This window comes from Megascapheus bottae, chromosome X (assembly GCF_031878675.1).
Source record: "Megascapheus bottae isolate mThoBot1 chromosome X, mThoBot2.hap1, whole genome shotgun sequence".
NCBI classification, from domain to species: Eukaryota; Metazoa; Chordata; class Mammalia; order Rodentia; family Geomyidae; genus Megascapheus; species Megascapheus bottae.
The window spans coordinates 70,334,811-70,353,253 of NC_143547.1; the positions used below are offsets into that span (position 1 = coordinate 70,334,811).

Genomic DNA, 18,443 nt, shown 5'->3' on the forward strand with positions numbered 1-18,443 from the left:
ACTGGATCTGGAGTGTTGTAGACTTTTCTGTCTGGGCTGGCTTCAAATCACACTCCTCTAGGACTCAGCCTCCTGAGAAGCTACGACCACAGGTATGAGCTGCCATCCGTGCCGGGTAGAAACTTTATTTTTTAAATAATATGGAATTTCAGGTGCTGGTGGCTCCTGCCTGTAAATCCTAGCTACTTGGGGATCATAGTTCGAAGCCACCCAAAGCAGGAAAGTCCATGATACTCATTTCCAATTAACTGCCAAAAAGCCAGAAGTCAATATGTATAGTACTAGCATTGAGAAAAATTGCTAGTTCAAGCCTCAGGACCAGCACACATACACACACACACACACACACACACACACACCAAATACATACACACTACTAATATGAATACTAATACTAATAATATGGCACTCTCAAGGGAATCTTGTTTTAGAAGTCATGTGGATGAAGAAGAGAGACTACATCAAACTATAACATGTCTGCACAGAGAAAGAAACAATAAAATGAAAAGACTTCCAACAACAGAAAATATTTGCAAACTGTCTCCTAAGGGATAGTAACACAATATAACACAATAGAATGAAAAAGAAAACATAAATAAACAAGTAACTCAATTTAAAATAGGTGATGAGCCCAAACAGATATATTTTTTCAAGGAAAACATAAATGGCCAACAGATACACAAAATATTCAACAGCACAAATCACCAAGGGAATATACAAAACAGTTCTCCTCTGTAATCATAGCTACTCAGGAGGCTGAGATCTAGAGGATCATGTTTCAAAGCCAGCTAAGCAGACAAATCTGAGAAACCCTTGTTTCTAACTAACAAAAAACTGGAAATGGTTGTGTGCTGAAAGTTCCAGCCATGAGTGGAAAAGGCTAAGGATTAAGTGCTATAAAAGATGTTGGTCCAAGGGGACTAATTTCCACATATGAGAGAATTAATAACATCCAGTGACTCTATTTGGAAATGATATAGTGTAAGCTGCACAGTATGGTACACACTTGTTATCCCAGCCTCTCAGGAATAGAAAATGGGAAAGATTACAGTTTGGGGATATCCCAGGTGAAAAATTTGAGAGTCTTTCTCAAGCTATATTGGTATGGTCATATCCATTTCACATCCCAGCTATGTATGCAGCAAAGACAGAAATATCATAGCTGTAAATCAGCACAGGCAAAATATTTCTTCAGACTCCATATTCTCAGAAGAAATTGGGGGTAGTTCTGTGCATCTTTCATTCCAGTTATGAAAAGAAGTACTAAATAGGAGAACCACAATCCAAGCACATGCCTGGGCAAAAGACAAGATTGTGCCTCAAAATAACCAGTATAAATAAGGGCTGGAGGCCTGATTCAGTGAAAAACATATGTCAAGCAAAGATAGGCCTTGCACACTGATATCACCCAAAAATATTAAAAATAGTGTATTGTGTTTGAAATTTGCTATAAGACAACTACCAATAGTGGTAAAAATATTTGGTCACAGTGATGATTTTGCATTATATACATATTCTAAATCATTGTATTGTATAACTTGAACACATATAATTTTATGTGCCAGTTATGCACCAATAAAACTGGAAAAAATAAGAAATCAGTAAATCACTGTGATGTCAAAACAAGTATCATGTAAGCCTGCACTAGTGGTTCACACCTTACTCCAGCTACTCAAGACCCTGAGTTCAAAGCCAGGCTGGTGAGGAAAGTCTGTAAGACTCTTATCTCTAATAAACTACTCAGAAAAGGATAGAAGTGGCACTATGGCTTAAGTGGTAGAATGCTAGCCTTAAGCACAAAGAAGCTCAGGGTAGTATCCAGGATCTGAGTTCAAGGCCCGGTTGGTAAAAAAAAAAAAAAAAAAGAAAGAAAGAAAAAGAAAAAAGAGTGCCATGTGTGGTGAAAGAGCCTCATCAGGCAATATAGTTCCCATCACTGAGTTAGAGTTAATCTAAATTGTCTTCATTTTCTACTTAAAACATTCGGAACTACGTTTTGCTATTATATATTTTGAGATACGGTGTTGGGCACACAGAAGTTTACAATGGCTTTATCTGGGAAATAATTAACTAATTGTGATTTAGGGAAAAAAACACACTAAAATGCTAGCTTTAGCCTTGAGAAAGCTTAAGGTCAGTGCCCAGGCCCTGAGTTCAAGCCCTGGGACTGTCCAAAATAAAATGCTAGCTTTAAAAAGGAAAAGGAATGGCAATGGATTGCTTTCTGTGAAAAAGTTAAATGAGACTCATAGAACTGAAGTAATAAAGCAGTTTAGTGACCTATCCTTCTGATGTAGGAGTATAGAGAGCCCTAACACTTCCTTTGGAAGGTAAAGAAATGGAAAGACTCAGGAAAAGCCTTATAAATTTTTTGCAGCTCTAGTGCATTTCTTTGTCAGAATTTTTTTTGCTGGTTCTAGGGTTTGAACTCAGGACTTTGGAATTGTTCCTGAGCTTCTTTATGCTCGAGGCTATCACTCTACCAACTTGAGCCACAACACCACTTGCAGCTTTTTCTAAGTAGTTTAAGAGTCTCACAGGCTTTCTTCACCAGGCTGGCTTCAAAACATGATCCTCCTATCTCAGCATCCTGAGTAGCAAGAATTACAAGCATGAGCTACCAGTGCACAGCTCTTAGAATGTTTTTGTTTGTCTAATTACTTGCATTTAAAACCACATCTACATTTATGGGTGAGCATTCAATATGGCTTGTTACAATTTTATGAATATTTATTTCCAATTTCAGTATAATCATACTTTGAGGGGTTTTGTTTAGAAGTGACCTGATTAGCCAGATGTGATGGTGCTGTCTGTCATATCATTTGGAAACAAAGCAGGAGGATGAGCAGTTCAAGGTCAACTGTCAGCCTGTACAGAATACAGAAGCTCCATCTTAAAAAACAACAGCAACAACTACAACAACAACAAAAAAAACTAAGAAAAGATGAAGGATAAGAACTTTCAGCCAAAGGAGAGACATATGTCCTAAGTTTAAAATTGTACTAATAATTATAATAATTCAACCTGAAACCATTCATTCATTGCACACCTAATCAAGATATCCATCACGCTATTTATTTTTGGTAGAACTTGATCAATAAGATTTAAATTTACCAAAACTAAAGTTCAACAGAGGCCACAAAAATATGTGCGCAATTATTTTAACTGCATGTTTATTATGCGAAGGAGGGATCTGCCACCTCTTTTTCTGTTTCTTTTCCAGGAAATCCTATACCTCTAGGGATCTGAATGGAAATAGAACAGATACACCTTGCCATCATGTTTTAAAGTTCTTTAAAAAGAACATTTCTTCCCTTTAACTGTGTTTTGGTTTAACGTGGTGACTCTCCTCCAGCTAAGAAACGACCTCAGCTTTCCCCATCATGAAGTGGGGGCGGAGCCTCCTCCAGAAGCTTGGAAGCCAGCTGCGCCGCGGCGCCAGACTTGGGGGAGGAGCTGTCGTATATACAAGATTGGAGGCTTTGGTGGAGGAGAAGCATAGAGGTAATGGCTGTCGTAAAAGCTACTTATCTCGGAGACTTCTAGAGGATTTGGTGTAAAGGTGAGAGAAAGGGGATTGTTAGTTTCAAGTAAAGAAAAAAACGGTGTGTTACTGGGAGGGGAATGAAATCTGCATTTTGTATTTCTCCAGTTATTTTAAAAGTCCTAAGTGGGGGAGGTGGGGATCAGATTACACCTGCGGGAGGGAGGGGAGGTCAGTCTTCCGAAGATGGCAAGGACTAACTTTTAAAGAGTATTTTATATTTCAAGGGCTGACATAAATGATGAAACAGAACTTAGAAAATTAATCTTCTGATTTTGAATAGGCAGCTATGACAATCATAAGTGAAAGATTAAATGGGAAGCTGGGTTTTTTTTCTATATCACTTTGATATGTTGATTTCAATCTCTAATAAATCGTACTCTTTTATGCATTTTTCAAAGGTAGCTAAAGGAATGTTAATGGTGCAGATTTAAGTGCTCATGACAATTAATAGATTAAGGATTCTCATTGTCTTCAAAGAGTTATTTTTTTAATGACATGCGAAATGGAATCTTTCTCTATCTCTTTCTGTATCTCCAAAAATGCCGTTTTCTTATTTCTACTAAAATATTTTTAAAATAAAAAATACATACTAGATCAGTTACATTTAAAGAATGCTTCTAGTAATGAAGTCCCAAAGTCTAAACTAGGGGTAAAAAGAAATCGTTTCTTGGTCTGTAATTAGTGAAAGTGTGTGTGCGCGCGCGCATGCGCGCGCGTGCACCCGCATGAATCCTAGGGCTTAAACTCAGAGACTGGGGGCTGTCCCTGAGAATTTTGCCTAAGGCTAGTGCTCTACTACTTGAGCCACAGTTCCACTTCTGGAGGAAAGAAGAGTCTCATGGACTTCCTTGGCCAAGCTGGCTTCAAACTGTAATCTTCAGATCGCATCTCAGCATCTGGAGCAGATAGGATTATAGCCAAGAGGTACCAGGGCCTAGCTCTTCCATATGTATTTCGCTTAACATGCAACCCTATGGTACCACAGGAATAAATAAGATGAGATGCAATGCTACCCTCCATAAAGTGATATGAACTTATAGACACATGAAAAGGTATTCAAATATGTGAGTGAATGAATGTAATTTAGTAGTATATTCAAATATATATAATAGAGTAAAAAATCAAAGTACTGAAGTACTGAGGTTGAATATAGTTTCATATTTAGACTTTATGTACTTTTATATTCTCAGAAAGAATAATATAGCTGAAAAAATACTACTCAATTTTGTTATAGATACTAAAGCACACATCCACATACATGCTATTGTCTTTTGGTAAAGATGAGTTTCTAGATGGACTTCTGTATCTGTAGAGGCTGAGTACCTAGATGGTTGTTTTTCATAAAATCCAGATGGTTAGTTTGTAGACTACACTCAGATTCAAGCACAAAAAAATATATCCATGCCATGTGTGTATGTGAGAGAGTGCATGTGTGAGTGTGTGAGTGTGTGTGCACATGTGCATGTGTGTATACTTATACTCAGACATAAACTCAGGACATCAGGCTTTCAGTCGGCTTTTTCACCAAAGGCTGGCAGTCTACTAATTAAGCCATATCTTTTCTGGTTTATTACAGAGAAGAATCTCATGGACTTTTCTGCCCAGGCTGGTTTTGAACCATGATTCTTAAAGTAGCTAGGATTATAAGCAAGAGCCACCAAATGCTGGCTCTACATGATTTTTTTTAATCTATAGCTTCTTGAGAATGAATTCAGAAAATACTCAGAACATGTTGTAGAATAATTTAGAAAAGAATGTACCTGGTAGTAAATATGTTATGCTAAATGTTCTTTAAAAAGAATAATCTAAATATAATGATGAAATACATACCAAGGTATATTTTTTAAAACAAATTTCAAATTAGCCTGCATCATGCAATCCTGAATCTTTTTATTAAAAACATGTATGTGAGCCAGGTGCAGTGTCTCACACCTGTAATCCTAGCTACTCAGGAGGCTGACATGTGAGAATCATGGTTCAAAGTCAGCCTGGGCACTAAAGTCTGTGAGAGTCATATCCAATTAACCACTAGAAAATGGAAAATGGTGCTGTGGCTCCAGGGGTAGGGTAGTAGCCTTAAGCTGAAGAGCTCAGAGACAGCACCCAGGCCCAGAGTTCAAGTCCCACAACTGACAAAAACAAACAAGCCCAAAATGTATGTATTATAACGTCAATGCATGCAAGAGAAAATTGAAGATATGCATACTACTCTTTAAACTAGAAATATAAGTGAATTGGACTATACAACTTCTGGAGGAAAGGAAGCTGGGAGGGGAAAATTTGGGAGACAATGGGGAGTGCTGACACTGCTGAAAAAGAAGGGTACTCATTACCTGACGCATGTAACTATAACCCCTCTGTATATCACCTTTCCAATAAAAATTTTTAAAACAATAAGTGAATTGGACACACAACATTTTAAACATTTTGCTTTTGTCCCAGTATTGGATCTTGAAATCAGCGTACTCTTACTTGGCCTTTTATCACTCAAGACTAGAGCTCAACAAGTTGAGCCACACCCCTGCTTCCAAAATTAAGCTTGTTATGTATTACATTTGTCCGCTTACAAAATAGCAAGTTTGAATTATTTGCATTAGGAAGAAATGAGGTTACATTTTAGACATGAAAAAATCTTGTAAAACACTTCACTAAAGATAAAGTGGACATATTTATTGATCTAGAAATATGAGAAAATGTTTTCTTAGAGGGATAAATAGTCTCATGGCAAAACTATGTGTATTCATAATTATCCATAAGGAAAATATAGAAATATGTTGCACAAACTTTTTGAACATTACTATGGGGATTTGCTTTTGGTATCAGAACTTCAAAAGATGAAGATTATACAATGCAAACTTTAAAAAGTTGCTTATTACCTTAATTTTGTATAATGCACGCTTCAGGTGGGATTGAAAGTTACTAGAACCTCCAGAGGACTACTCTGCAGGTATCCTAAATCCTAGACAATCCTAGATAGATAATCCTGGTGTCCAGTCCCCTTCAAGTACATGAGTGTCGGAAGTTCTCATTCTGGCCACAAGATGGAGCTTGCCAGGTTTCCTAAACTATTCTACAGGCAAACATTTTTATGGAATAGACAACGCTCTAAAAATATTTTATATTAGCAGACTATGAGAGGGAATACAGAGTGAGTTAAAATCTGTTACATTTTCATGGGTATAACATGAAAAACGATATGTGACTGATATGAGAGTTCACCAATTATTTTTTTAAGTAGATGTGCAGAATTTGGCATATAAAAGGCATAAGGCAGTGGTTATGTTTTCTCATGTCTCCATCTTTAAAAAAAATGTCGAAATCTTGAAAGATAATCCATCTTGATTCCTGCTTTGTAGCTGTAGTATTTAAAAGATTTTTTGTATTGAAATTAAGTTCAATTGAGAATTTTGTGTCTTCCTTCTCTGCGGCGATAATACTTTTAATTACAATGTCATAAGATCTAATTCTAAGGCCGTATCACATTTTAAATCACCATGAAGAAATTATCCGAGAGAGTTTCCACAAGCTTGACTGTCAAATCTTTGACAACTGTACCAGGCTGTCATCACCTCATAGTTACAGAGGTTTCCTAAGACCTTAAGGAGGGTGGAAGGTTTTATGACCTTCCTTAAATAGATATCTACATGCTCTTTTGAATAATACTTGTAGTGAGTGGCTTAAAACATTCTTTTGCACCAGCCATGAAAAATCTCTGAATGCTAAGATCATGTTCTTACTGAGGTTCATGCAGAACAAACTCTCTCTGTGTCCAATCCATATTCTTACCTTCCCTTGGACTAACAGGACAATAGCAGTAGCTTAGGAAACTTTGAATACTAGCATAACTTATCATAACCCAAAGGGATAGAAAAGGCCTCAGAAAAGGTTATAAGTGTTTGGGTGCCCATGGCTCATGCCTGTAGTGCTTGCTACACAGGAGGCTGAGATCTGAAGATCATGGTTCAAAGCCAGCCCAGGCAAGGAAGCCCATGAGACTCTTATCTCCAGTTAACCACCAGAAAATTGGAAGTGGCGTTGTGGCTCAAGTGATAGAGCACTAGCCTTGAGCTGAAGAGCTCAGGGACAGCACCAGGCTCAGAGTTCAAGCCCTGTGACTTGTAGAAAAGAAGAAAGAAAAAGAAAATAGGCTTCAAGGGCAGGGATTGTAGTCCAGTGGTACACTAGCACTAGCAGGCACGGAGCCCTGGGTTCAATTCCATGGTATCACATACACTGAAAAAGCAGGAAATGGTGCTATGCCTCAAGTGGTAGAGCTCAAGGACTGTGCCCAGGCTCTGAGTTCAAGCCTCAGGACTGGCAAAAAGGGGGGATTTTTTTAAAAAAGGGGGAACACTCACAAGGTCTTTGACATTGCCCCAAAACTCTCCTATAAAAGCCCCCAGAATTATTTGAAATAGGATAGGGAAGGGGGGAAAACAAGATGAGGGGTGGGGGGAGGGAAATGGGGACCAAGACATGAGAAAGGGAATCAATGTATGTGAAGTAATGCACTGTCTATCTGGTGAATATAATGTAACCCTTCTATTAATTACAATAAAAAATATATGAAAAAACAGAAAAAATTTAAAAAGATAAAAATCCCCCAGAAAAATAACAGATAAACTTTCCAGTTTGTATTGTCATAATTTGCTTTGGTTTGTCCTGGAGTATATATTCCCTGTCTCTGGCTCCTTCAACCGGACAGTATTGTTCTTCTTAATTATGTCTTGTCATCGTTTTCATTTTCTTCCCTTCTTTCTACATAGCAAGTAAACTGAACTTTTTTCTTTATGTTGTTATGCTTTAATCTAAGCCATTTATCTCACTGAAAATGCACTCTTCAACCTATTTGTGGTATTTTAGAGGGGATGCAAACATGTTACACAAAGTGAGAACCATTTACCGTTTAAGGCCATAGAGTATATTCTGTTTGATTTTAGAAAGCAAGCAAAGAAACAAAAAAATCCCCAGAATTATTTATTTTTTTTATTTTTTGGTTGTGGGGCTTGAACTCCGGGCCTAGGTGCTGTCCCTGAACTATTCAGCACAAGGCTACTGCCCTACCCCTTGGCCTAGGCATTTCCCCTGAGCTCTTCAGCTCAAGGCTACTGTCATACCCCTGGAACCACAGTGCCACTTTCAGTTTTCTAGTGGATAATTAAATAGGAGTCTCACGGTCTTAAATGCCCTGGCTAGCTTTGAACCGGTATCCTCAGATCTCAGCCTCCTGAGTAGCTAGGTTTACAGGCGTGAGCCCAGCCTGGTTTACACCACAGCATTTCTAAGGGCTGAGAATTTGCCATCAGTAGTAAAGCATCATACTAGCAAGAATGAAGCCCAAGGTTCAAATGTCAGTATTAACTCCCCACCCCAAATACTGCATTCTCAGAAAATCAGATATCTACAAGCTTTTATAGCATTGATGCCAGTTAAATTGACATTTGGACAAGCAAGGTTAACATCAGAGATGAGTTAACATGAGTATCGTGTTTAACTATGCTATCTGGAATGTGCAGATGATCTCTCAAACAATCCTAATAAAATCTATAGACCCACAACCATCAGACTTCTTGCCTATCTGGTGAGCCAGTGGCTCACATCTGTAATTCTAGCTACTCAGGAGGCTGAGATCTCAGGATCCCAATGTGAAGCCAACTAAGGCAGAAAAGTCTGTGAGATCTAATCTCTAATTAACCACTAAAACTGAAAGTGGAGCTGTGGCTCAGATGGCAGAGTTGTAGCGTAGAAGAAAGCTCAGACAGCACCTGGTCTGAGTTCAAGTCCCAGGACTGACAAAAAATAAAGTAAAATATTTATAAAGCATAATCATGCCATAAGGTGTCCATCTCCAACTTTTAAATGCTAGACATTGGATCCTACTAACTGAAATCTGTATTTCAGCAAAAAAAAAAACTTGGATGTGCTTTTGACAGTGCTTACAGAATCATTTTGGACCTGCCTGAATCTTTGTTTAGGATCTCTGGAGGAATGTTGTTCCTTTTCTTTTCTTTTCTTTTGTTCTATAGAGTTCCCAATGATGATAATTTTTAGTTTGTATTTATTTTTTTTTTCCAAATTTGAGAAGCAGAGCTGTAACTCTGAGTAAAAAAGCCAAGTGAAAGTATCAGGCTCTGCGTTCAAACCCTAGTAGTGGAATAAGAAATAAATGAGAATTTTTTTTTTGTTTTGAAATGTGGCATAACATGATCTTAAGATACCTAAACCTCAGAGTCATTAGCTACAGATAAGTTTTAGGATTTTCTGGGAAGTTAATAGCTCAAAGTTAAAGAGAATAAAAATGGAAATCTCATTCTTTATCCCTTGAATCTTCTGTAAAATGTTAGAAGTACAGTTTACCCACATGCAATTGGCAGTTTCAAACTAGGAATCACAGGAACAGTGAATTGTCTATTGTTAGGAAGGGTGGAGTGGAAAGGGCATTTCACTGCATGACAAATGATTTTCACCGCCTGCCCAGGAATAGGCATATGTGAAAGAGAATTCCCTGCCAAGCCCAGACACAGACAAAAATGCTTCTCATAACTGTTCTAAGGCCAAGTCCATGCTGTTAGACAGCTAGAGTCACTACAAGAGCATATAGGAAGCAAACCCTTTACATTTTTGAGGAAATGCACATGAAGAAGAAAGTTCCTGGAGACTTACATGGTTATCATTGAAAGTGATTTTAGTTCATTAATGAATTCACTATCAGGAACAAGATTAAGCCACATTTACTCTGGGTTACATTCATCTATTTCCTCACAGTCTGGAAGTAAATGACATCATTCTTGATTGTACGAAACTTGACTACTTCCCACAGCCAAGAGGTATTGATGGAGACAAGGCATATCCTGATACTTCTGGAGCCAGAGGAACTTTGGCTCTAATTTATCTTACTTTCCAGCTTTGTGGTCTTGGGCATGAGTGAAAGGTTTAATCTTACTGTTCATTGTGTAATGTCTTTGTTTTTAGTTGAGCTAGGTTAAAAAAAATGGACTCAGTGTGTTTACATTTGTATGCCTTTTTATTAAGCACAATAATCTTTCAATACATTTGGCAGTTTTACTTTTTGCTTCAATATTTGGATTTTAAGGAGTCCTACTGAAAAGCATTCCCTTTCCAGTAAATTGGTATAAAACAATAGTAGATGAAAGCAAGCCAAAGTATCAGCTTTAGTACAAGAGAAAGGGAAGATTCAGTTCAATGATTATTGGAAAAAAGGGGGTAGGAGGATTAGAAACCTAAATTTCATCACATATACCTAGATAGTTTCGGCCAAGGACAGAGATACTTGTACCTACTCTGCTCTTTAATTTTCTATTATAAATATATACAGTAGCAGTATTAGTGATTTGAAAACAATTGTGCCAATTTATCTAATCTAACCTGTGTTTTATTATGTTTTTACCATAGTTTCAGTTGCCCCCGCCCACTTCAGTGTATTCAATTACACTTCTTTGAGGAATTTTACATGATTTTTACATTTTTTTCCAGTTCTGGGCTTGAGCTCAGGGCCTTCTCAAGGCTACCATTTTACCACTTGAGCCATAGCACCACTTCTGGCTTTTTTATCTATGTATGTGGTACTGAGGAATTGAACGCTGGTCTTCATGCATGCTAGGCAAGCACTCTTTTTTTTGTTTTTGTTTTTGTTTTTTGGGTTTTTTTTTTTGCCTGTCCTGGGCTTGGGCTCAGGGCCTGAGCACTGTCCTTGGGTTTTCTCAAGGCTAATACTCTACCACTTGAGCTATAGAACCACTTCTGGCTTTTTCTTTCTACGTATATGGTACCAAAGAATTGAACCTGGGTCTTTGTGCATGCTAGGTAAGCACTATCACTAGGCCAAACTCTCGGCCCCTAGGCAAGCACTCTTACCAGTAGGCCAAACTCCCAGCCCTATGTTTTTCCAAATATTTATAAATGAGTTTATTTACCCTGTAATCCCAGTTATTTGGAGGGCAGAGCCAGGAAAATCTGGAGTTACTGACTGAAGCCTGAGTGGTTGTAAGTAACAAAGTTATGGAACCTCTGTCTTAAAAAGAAAAGAAAGAAAAACAAAGAAAAGAGCTTAAATCTCAGGCTTGAGAACATATCTCAAGAGGTGTAGATGTGTAGTTCTGTAAGTGAGAGGCCCTTGGTTCTCCAGGGAGCCTTTAAACAAGAACAAATAAAGGCTTCATTAAAACAAAATTTGAGGACCAGGAGTTTGGCCTAGTGGTAGAATGCTTGTCTAGTGTGCACAAAGACCAGGGTTTGTTTCCTAGTTACCACATGCATATTGAAAAGCTGGAAGTGGTGCTGAGGCTCAAGTGGTAGAGCTTTAGCCTTGAGAAAGTAGCCATCACACCCTTCACCTGCGATGGCAATCTTTAGACCAGGTCCTCATTTGACCATATGAGGAGCAGCAAGCTCAACACCTCCCCACACACAAAAAAAATCTCACAGATTAAAAAAGGTCACTTAAAGGTCACTTCTCTCTTGTCAGCTGGGGTCTTGCCCTCTCTTTGCCGGTAATAAACTTTTGCTTGGTTCTTAGTACCTGAATATCACTTTGGTTTTTTGGCAGTCTAGTTAAATATAACAATGTAGAAATAAGGTTGAGCATAGGCAGGTATATTTTATAAAAGATAATCTTAACTGGAGATTGTTTTTGTCAGTCCTGGGCTTGAACTCAGGGCCTGAGCATAGTCCTTGCACTTTTTCTTCAAAGCTAGAGCTTTACCACTTGAGCTTCAGCACCACTTCCAGGTTTTTTTGTATGTATGTGGTACCAAGGAATTGAACCTGAGTGGTTTTGTGCTTTTTAGGCAAGCACTCTACCACTAGGGCAAACTCCCCGCCCCAAGATATTCTTTACTAGAGTTTTAATATAGTATAGAAGCATATGCAGTTCTTTTTCTCCTGCAATCATCTGCCCATGAGGTTTGAATGCAAATTTCCCAAGACACGTGTTACCTTTCCCCTGTCAAGTGTTTTCAAAATGAACAGTTTTCCCTTTAAGTGTGTTGCAGTTTAACTTGGGCAGTCTCTCCTCCGCAATTGAGGGGAGGTCCCACGCTCGCCCCCCTCCCAGCGTGGCAGTAGGCGGAGCCTGGTGGATCTCGCAGCTGCTGCAAAGGAGCGCGCTTTCTTCCAGGGGGTGGAGCCGCGGCATTTGCCAAGGAGTCTGAGACGAGGAGAGCAGCTTCTAGGTAATGACTCTTTCCGCACTACTTGTTTTCTAGTAATTTGTCCGCACGTTGGTGTTGAAGTCCAACCTAAAACACAAGAAGAGCAATTGTTTTGAAGAGGAGAAAATACAGTACGTTTGGGGTGCATTTACTGTTTGGGGGGACGGAATTAATCCTGTGGAATTTTCGTTTCTTGAAATATTTTCTTTTTCAGTCAGCAGTGCGGGACTAGGTGATTGAATTACAGCTTGTAAATGAAGACATTGGCTAGACGAGCCCTGGCTGTGTGTGTTCATTTTAAAACACGGCATTCCTTGTTTCTGGATTCCTTGCTTATTTTGTTACATTGTGTCTTAACCGTTTTGGTTTTTTTAAAAAAATATTCGTCCTGAAATAACTGGCAAAAATGTGAACGTGTAAACAGATCGCGCCGCAGTAAAGCGATGGAAATGTGTACAAAACTGCAAAACACATTCACATTCGCTGCTATGCGGTGACAACACTTAAAAGGCAAAGAAAATGCGTTTATCCTTGAGGGAGGCGGGGAGCAGGCATCAGACTCCCGGGTAAACCGCCAGGCCGGCCTGCGGGGGTCTTGATGCTTCGGGAATGGCATGGAGTTTGTTTCGTTTGTTTTCTTTTTCAAATCTCTTTTCAAAGGCTTTTTAGCATTCTTACAATTGCTTTATTTCATACTCATATTTCAAATTAAAACAACTCAATGGTGCTGAAACATTTGGGGACGCCTAACAGTTCCCATACCCACAGGCACGCATGTACCCTGCAGCCCCTACTGCAAGATTTCCTTCACCAGGTCCAGTATCCTCCTTGCTGCAACCTCCAGTGTGGCCTATCTTAACTCCTCGTCGGGCCACAGGTACTAGTTTTGGTCAGCAACAGAGCATTTCTCCCCCCACCCTGTATTTTCCAAGTATAAAACTGAGACTAAAAGAGGATTTTGTTTTATTTACAAGCACTTCTAAAGTATTGTGTAACATGAGTACTTCTGTATGATGGGATGTTGTATATAGCTGACATGATACTAATTTTCCAGTGTGTCTTTGAAGTACCAGGTTATAAACAAGGCAGTGACAAAATGGCAAATAGCATAATTCATGATTTAAGCGAAAACACTGGTAATAAGCTATGTGGAACAAAACCAAAAAAAATGCAGCTATAGGAATTGCTTGTATGAATCAGACAGATTTTACTATCTTTTATGATATTTAATATTCATTTACTCAGCAGTATTAAAAACCATTGAAATAAAATGCTGCTAAGTTGGCCAGGAATTGCATTTAAGGAGAGTCACTAAAGACCATCCAATGGAAAATACAGATTATGATGTACAAATGCTCAAACTACAAAACTGAAGAGGATTAACTGTCTTCAAAGGCACATCACTATCTATATGTTTAAAAAATTGAAACATACCTGCAAAATAATAGTTGTCTCTTTAAAACTATACTTGGCCCATTTTTCTGATATTTTCAATATCCACTAAACCCTCTATTTTTTTTTTTAAAAATCAAACCACTGGATATGAAGGTATTTGGATTGTATTTTCTGTATAATTCTTGACAAAGCTTTAAATCTGAGCATAGTATAATCTAGACGCCTGAGAAAGCTACAGGCAAACAGGATATAGTTCCAACCTTTCTCCCTTAAGAATGTGGAACTCACACTTCTATTTGGAATCACACGGTGGCGCTTGCCAGCTAGCCTTAATTTTCTGCAGGCAACTATTTTTATTAAGTGAACAAACAAAGCAATGCACTATATTTTCAATTAGACTCTGAGACAACATGAGTGCTATAATTGAAATTTTTGAAAAAAATGCACATATCCACAAAACAGAGGCCTATCCAAGAATTAACACTAGATTTGAACAAAACCTACAATACTCTGCTTCAGAGTCTCAACCAGCCAGGCACAGTGGCTCACACCTGTAATCAATCCTAGGTACTCAGGAGGCTAGATTTGAGAATCTCGGTTCAAAGCCAGCAACAGCATTAAAAACTGTGAGATTCTTATTTCCAGTGTTACACTAGAAAACTGGAAATAGTGTTGTGGCTCCAGTGGTAGGGTAGTAGGGGGTAGGGTAGTAGTCTTGAGCTGCAGAGCTCAGGGACAGCATCTAGGCACAGAGTTCAACCCCCATGACCCCCACACACAAAGGAGAGTCTCAACCATAGTACCTACAACACAATTGTTACTCTGTTCTGTTCTATTATCACTTTCCAGTTTTCCAGAGGGAGATGATTTCATCATCAACAAAATAATGTAATTGTGCCCCAAAGAGTATGTCAGCCTTTCAGAAAATGAAAGAACATAAACATGAGATTTCACCTCCTCCCTGTGTTTCAGAGTAACAAGCCTGCCTGAATTTTTGTTAAGGAAATTTCTTTGTTATTTCTTCCATGTGATTAGTTTGATTACCTATCTTCCTTTGGACAGCCGCTGTGAATATCCAAGGTGCATGTGACTTGGGAAGGCTGCCATGAAGTCAGTTTAGCCCAAGTGAGGCAGTACAGCCACCTAACTGCCCAGCAGGGTGAAGGCTTTGCAGAACCAGCACATGAAGTCATAACCAAGCCAGGCAGCTCTCATCTACATGACAGAGGGCAAGGCTTAATAAAAAACAGTCCACATGTAAAACAGGTGGAGAATATGCAGTACAGTTTATTTTGTTTCTGCTGTGATAGGTATCAAATTCTGAATGAAAACCAAACATTTATTTTTATTTATTTTTGCCAATTGATAGTTATGGTGAAGATATCAGCTGCTAAAACCATTTTAATAGACAAAGTATTAGTGTGGAAGCAGATGAGAAAAGTATTAATGCCCTCCTAGTGTTTCTGATTACCTAAATATAGATTATCCTCAAGTTGGGATGTTTCCGTGGGTGACTTTTCAGAAACCATTGAAATTGAGTGAAACCATGCTTTAAATTTTGAATTTGAATCCTTCCCAGTATTGACAAGCATGTAATACTCACACTTTTTTTCTTATTATGGGGTAGGAACAATATGCTGTGGCTCACACGTGGCCATAAGAACTATATCCTACAATACACTGTGTTATCAGTAGCTTTTTTGGTATTTTTTGCTATTATTCTGTATTTATTATCCCTTCATATCTATACACTATACTAAAAGTATTTTCCTTTTTGTACCAGTCCTGGGGCTTGAAGTCAAGGCCTGGACACTATTCTTGAGCTTATTTGTTCAAAGCTAGACCCCTAACACTTGAGCCAACAGCACCACTTTTAGCTTTTTGATAATAGTTTTTGGACATGAGTCTCTCAGACTTTCCTGCCTACACTGGCTTTGAACTGCAATCTTCAGTGCTCAGCCTCCTGAGTAGGTACAATTACAGGCGTGGCCACTGGCACTTGGCCTGAAAACATTTTCAATTTTGATATTTTAACTTTACTGGGGCAAAACTTTATTGAAGCCAAGGAAGATGTATATATTTCATTCCTATAAAGAAATGAGGGAAGGTTGGAATGTAGCTCAGATGCTAGAGTACTTCCTGTGAGATCCTGTCCCCAGTACTATAAAATAAATCAATAATACTAAAAATAAAAAAAATGAGGTAAGCAGCCATGATGTTGACTACTTATGGCAGACTAATATATCCCACAAAATTCTTGAAAAAGATTCTAAAAAGAGGTATTTATGACAGTCACTCTGAATCTCTTATTTACATACTCCTTTTTTTGCCAGTCCTGGCTTAAGCTCAGGGCCTGAGGGCTGTCCTTGGATTTTTCTCAAGGCTAGAACTCTAGCACTTGAGCTTCAGCACTACTTCTGCCTTTTTCTATGTATGTGGTACCAAGGAATTGAACCGGGGTCTTCGTGCATGCTAGGCAAGCACTCTACCACTAGGCCAAACTCCCAGCCCTGACTTACATACTCCTAATGACAGTATTATGTTATTACTTTTGTGTTGGTACCTAGGCCAATGTAGAAGACATAAACCCACTGTGTGCACTGCTTCGGTAGGCAGAGAAGCATGGGCAGTTTAGAGCAGTACAAAGAAAGTCCAAGAATAAACCTCAACAGGCCTACGAATTCCCAAATATTCAATAATAAAATTGATATTCCCTATAGACTCCTCATTGTCCTTGCCCACAGGAATCACCTCAAACACATTCCTTTCTGTTACACTTTTTTTTTGCCAGTCCTGGGCTTGAGCTCAGGGCCTGAGCCCTATCCTTGGACTTTCTCAAGGCTAGAGCTCTACCACTTGAGCCTCAGCACCATTTCCAGCTATTTTCTATGCATGTGGTACAGAGAAATTGAACCCGGGTCTTCGTACATGCTAGGCAAGCACTCTACCACTAGGCCAAACTCCTGGCCCCCTTCCTGTTATACTTTTACATAATTATAATAAGTGTTGTATAATGGGCCAGTATAAAACTTCACTTATTTTTTATTTTTATTTTTGCCAGTCCTGGAGCTTGAACTCAGAGCCTGTCCTTGGGCTTTCTCAAGGCTAGAGTCCTACCAATTGAGCCATAGCACCACTTCCGGCTTTTTCTATGTATGTGGTACCGAGGAATCGAGCCAGGCTCTTTTTGTGCATGCTAGGCAATTAGTCTACCACTAGGCCATGATCCCAGGTCTGTTTTCTTTTTTCTTTCTTTCTTTTTTTTTAATTTTAGATACTTTGGGCCGAGAGTTTGGCCTAGTAGTAGAGTGCCTGCCTAGTGGTGCTGAGGCTCAAGTGGTAGAGCTCTGGCCCTGAGAAAGCCCAAGGACAGTGCTCAGGCCCTGAGCTCAAGCCCAGGACTCGCAAAAAAAAAGTTTGATAATTTCTCCCATGACAATGTACTTCTGTCTCTGATTCTAGGTATTTATTCATCCTTTTCTTTGCCTGTTTCTATTTTTATTGTCCATCAGAAGACATTCCTTTGCTTTTTCTTGTTTTCCTTCTGCATTTTTATTTTTTTTATTTCTGCCTCTCCTTTGGCTTGAACTGAGGGCTTGGGCCTCTTTTTAAATTTATTTTTATTGTAATTAATAGAAGGGTTACATTATATTCTCTAGATAGAAGGTGCATTGCTTCACAAACACTGATACCCCTTCTCATGTTTTTGTCCCCATTTCCCTCTCCCAAGCCCCTCCCCTCATCTTGTTTCCCCCCTTAACTATCCTATTTCAAATAAACAAATAAATGTATTATAATATACCAGATAACAAGGTAAGATACTGTAACAATATGAGAATAACCAAGGGACAACAAAAGAGATGTTTTGGTAGTTAATTGGTGATAGTCTCCCAGACCTTGCTGCCTGGGCTGGCTTTGAATTGAAATCTCTATATCTCAGTCTCTTGAGTAGCCAGGATTTCAAATGTGAGCCATCACTGCCTGGATTCATGGCTTTTTTTTGTGATTATGATGATGAATAAAGTTAATATTCCAAAGCAGATATTTGTGTATATGTATTTTTTTTCATTTCTTTGGGGCAAATAGGAGTGGAATTTTTATGTTGAGTAGAAGTATATATTTGACCACATTAACAATGGCCAAACTGTTCTCTGAAGTGTATGTGACATTTTTGCAGTTGTACTAACAATATTATTTTATGAAAGTGATGCTGCTATCAGTTTGTTAGTTTGTATTGTTTAAGTTGTTTTCTTTTATGGTCTTTATTACTGGCCATTATTAAAAAGGTGCTAGCAGTGTCCCTTTGTGGTTTTACATTAATATGCTTAGCC

General features: G+C 38.6%; 1 protein-coding gene across 1 annotated transcript in view; it reads left to right on the top strand.

The window, feature by feature from the left end:
• The first annotated feature begins 12,685 nt into the window (after positions 1-12,685).
• Pwwp3b (PWWP domain containing 3B) overlaps positions 12,686-18,443 on the top strand; it is a 100,691-nt gene continuing 94,933 nt past the window's right edge. Inside the window, exon 1 of the transcript XR_016533796.1 lies at positions 12,686-12,738. The gene's annotated coding sequence lies outside the window, so the exon portion shown is untranslated. The remainder of the gene's footprint in view (positions 12,739-18,443) is intronic.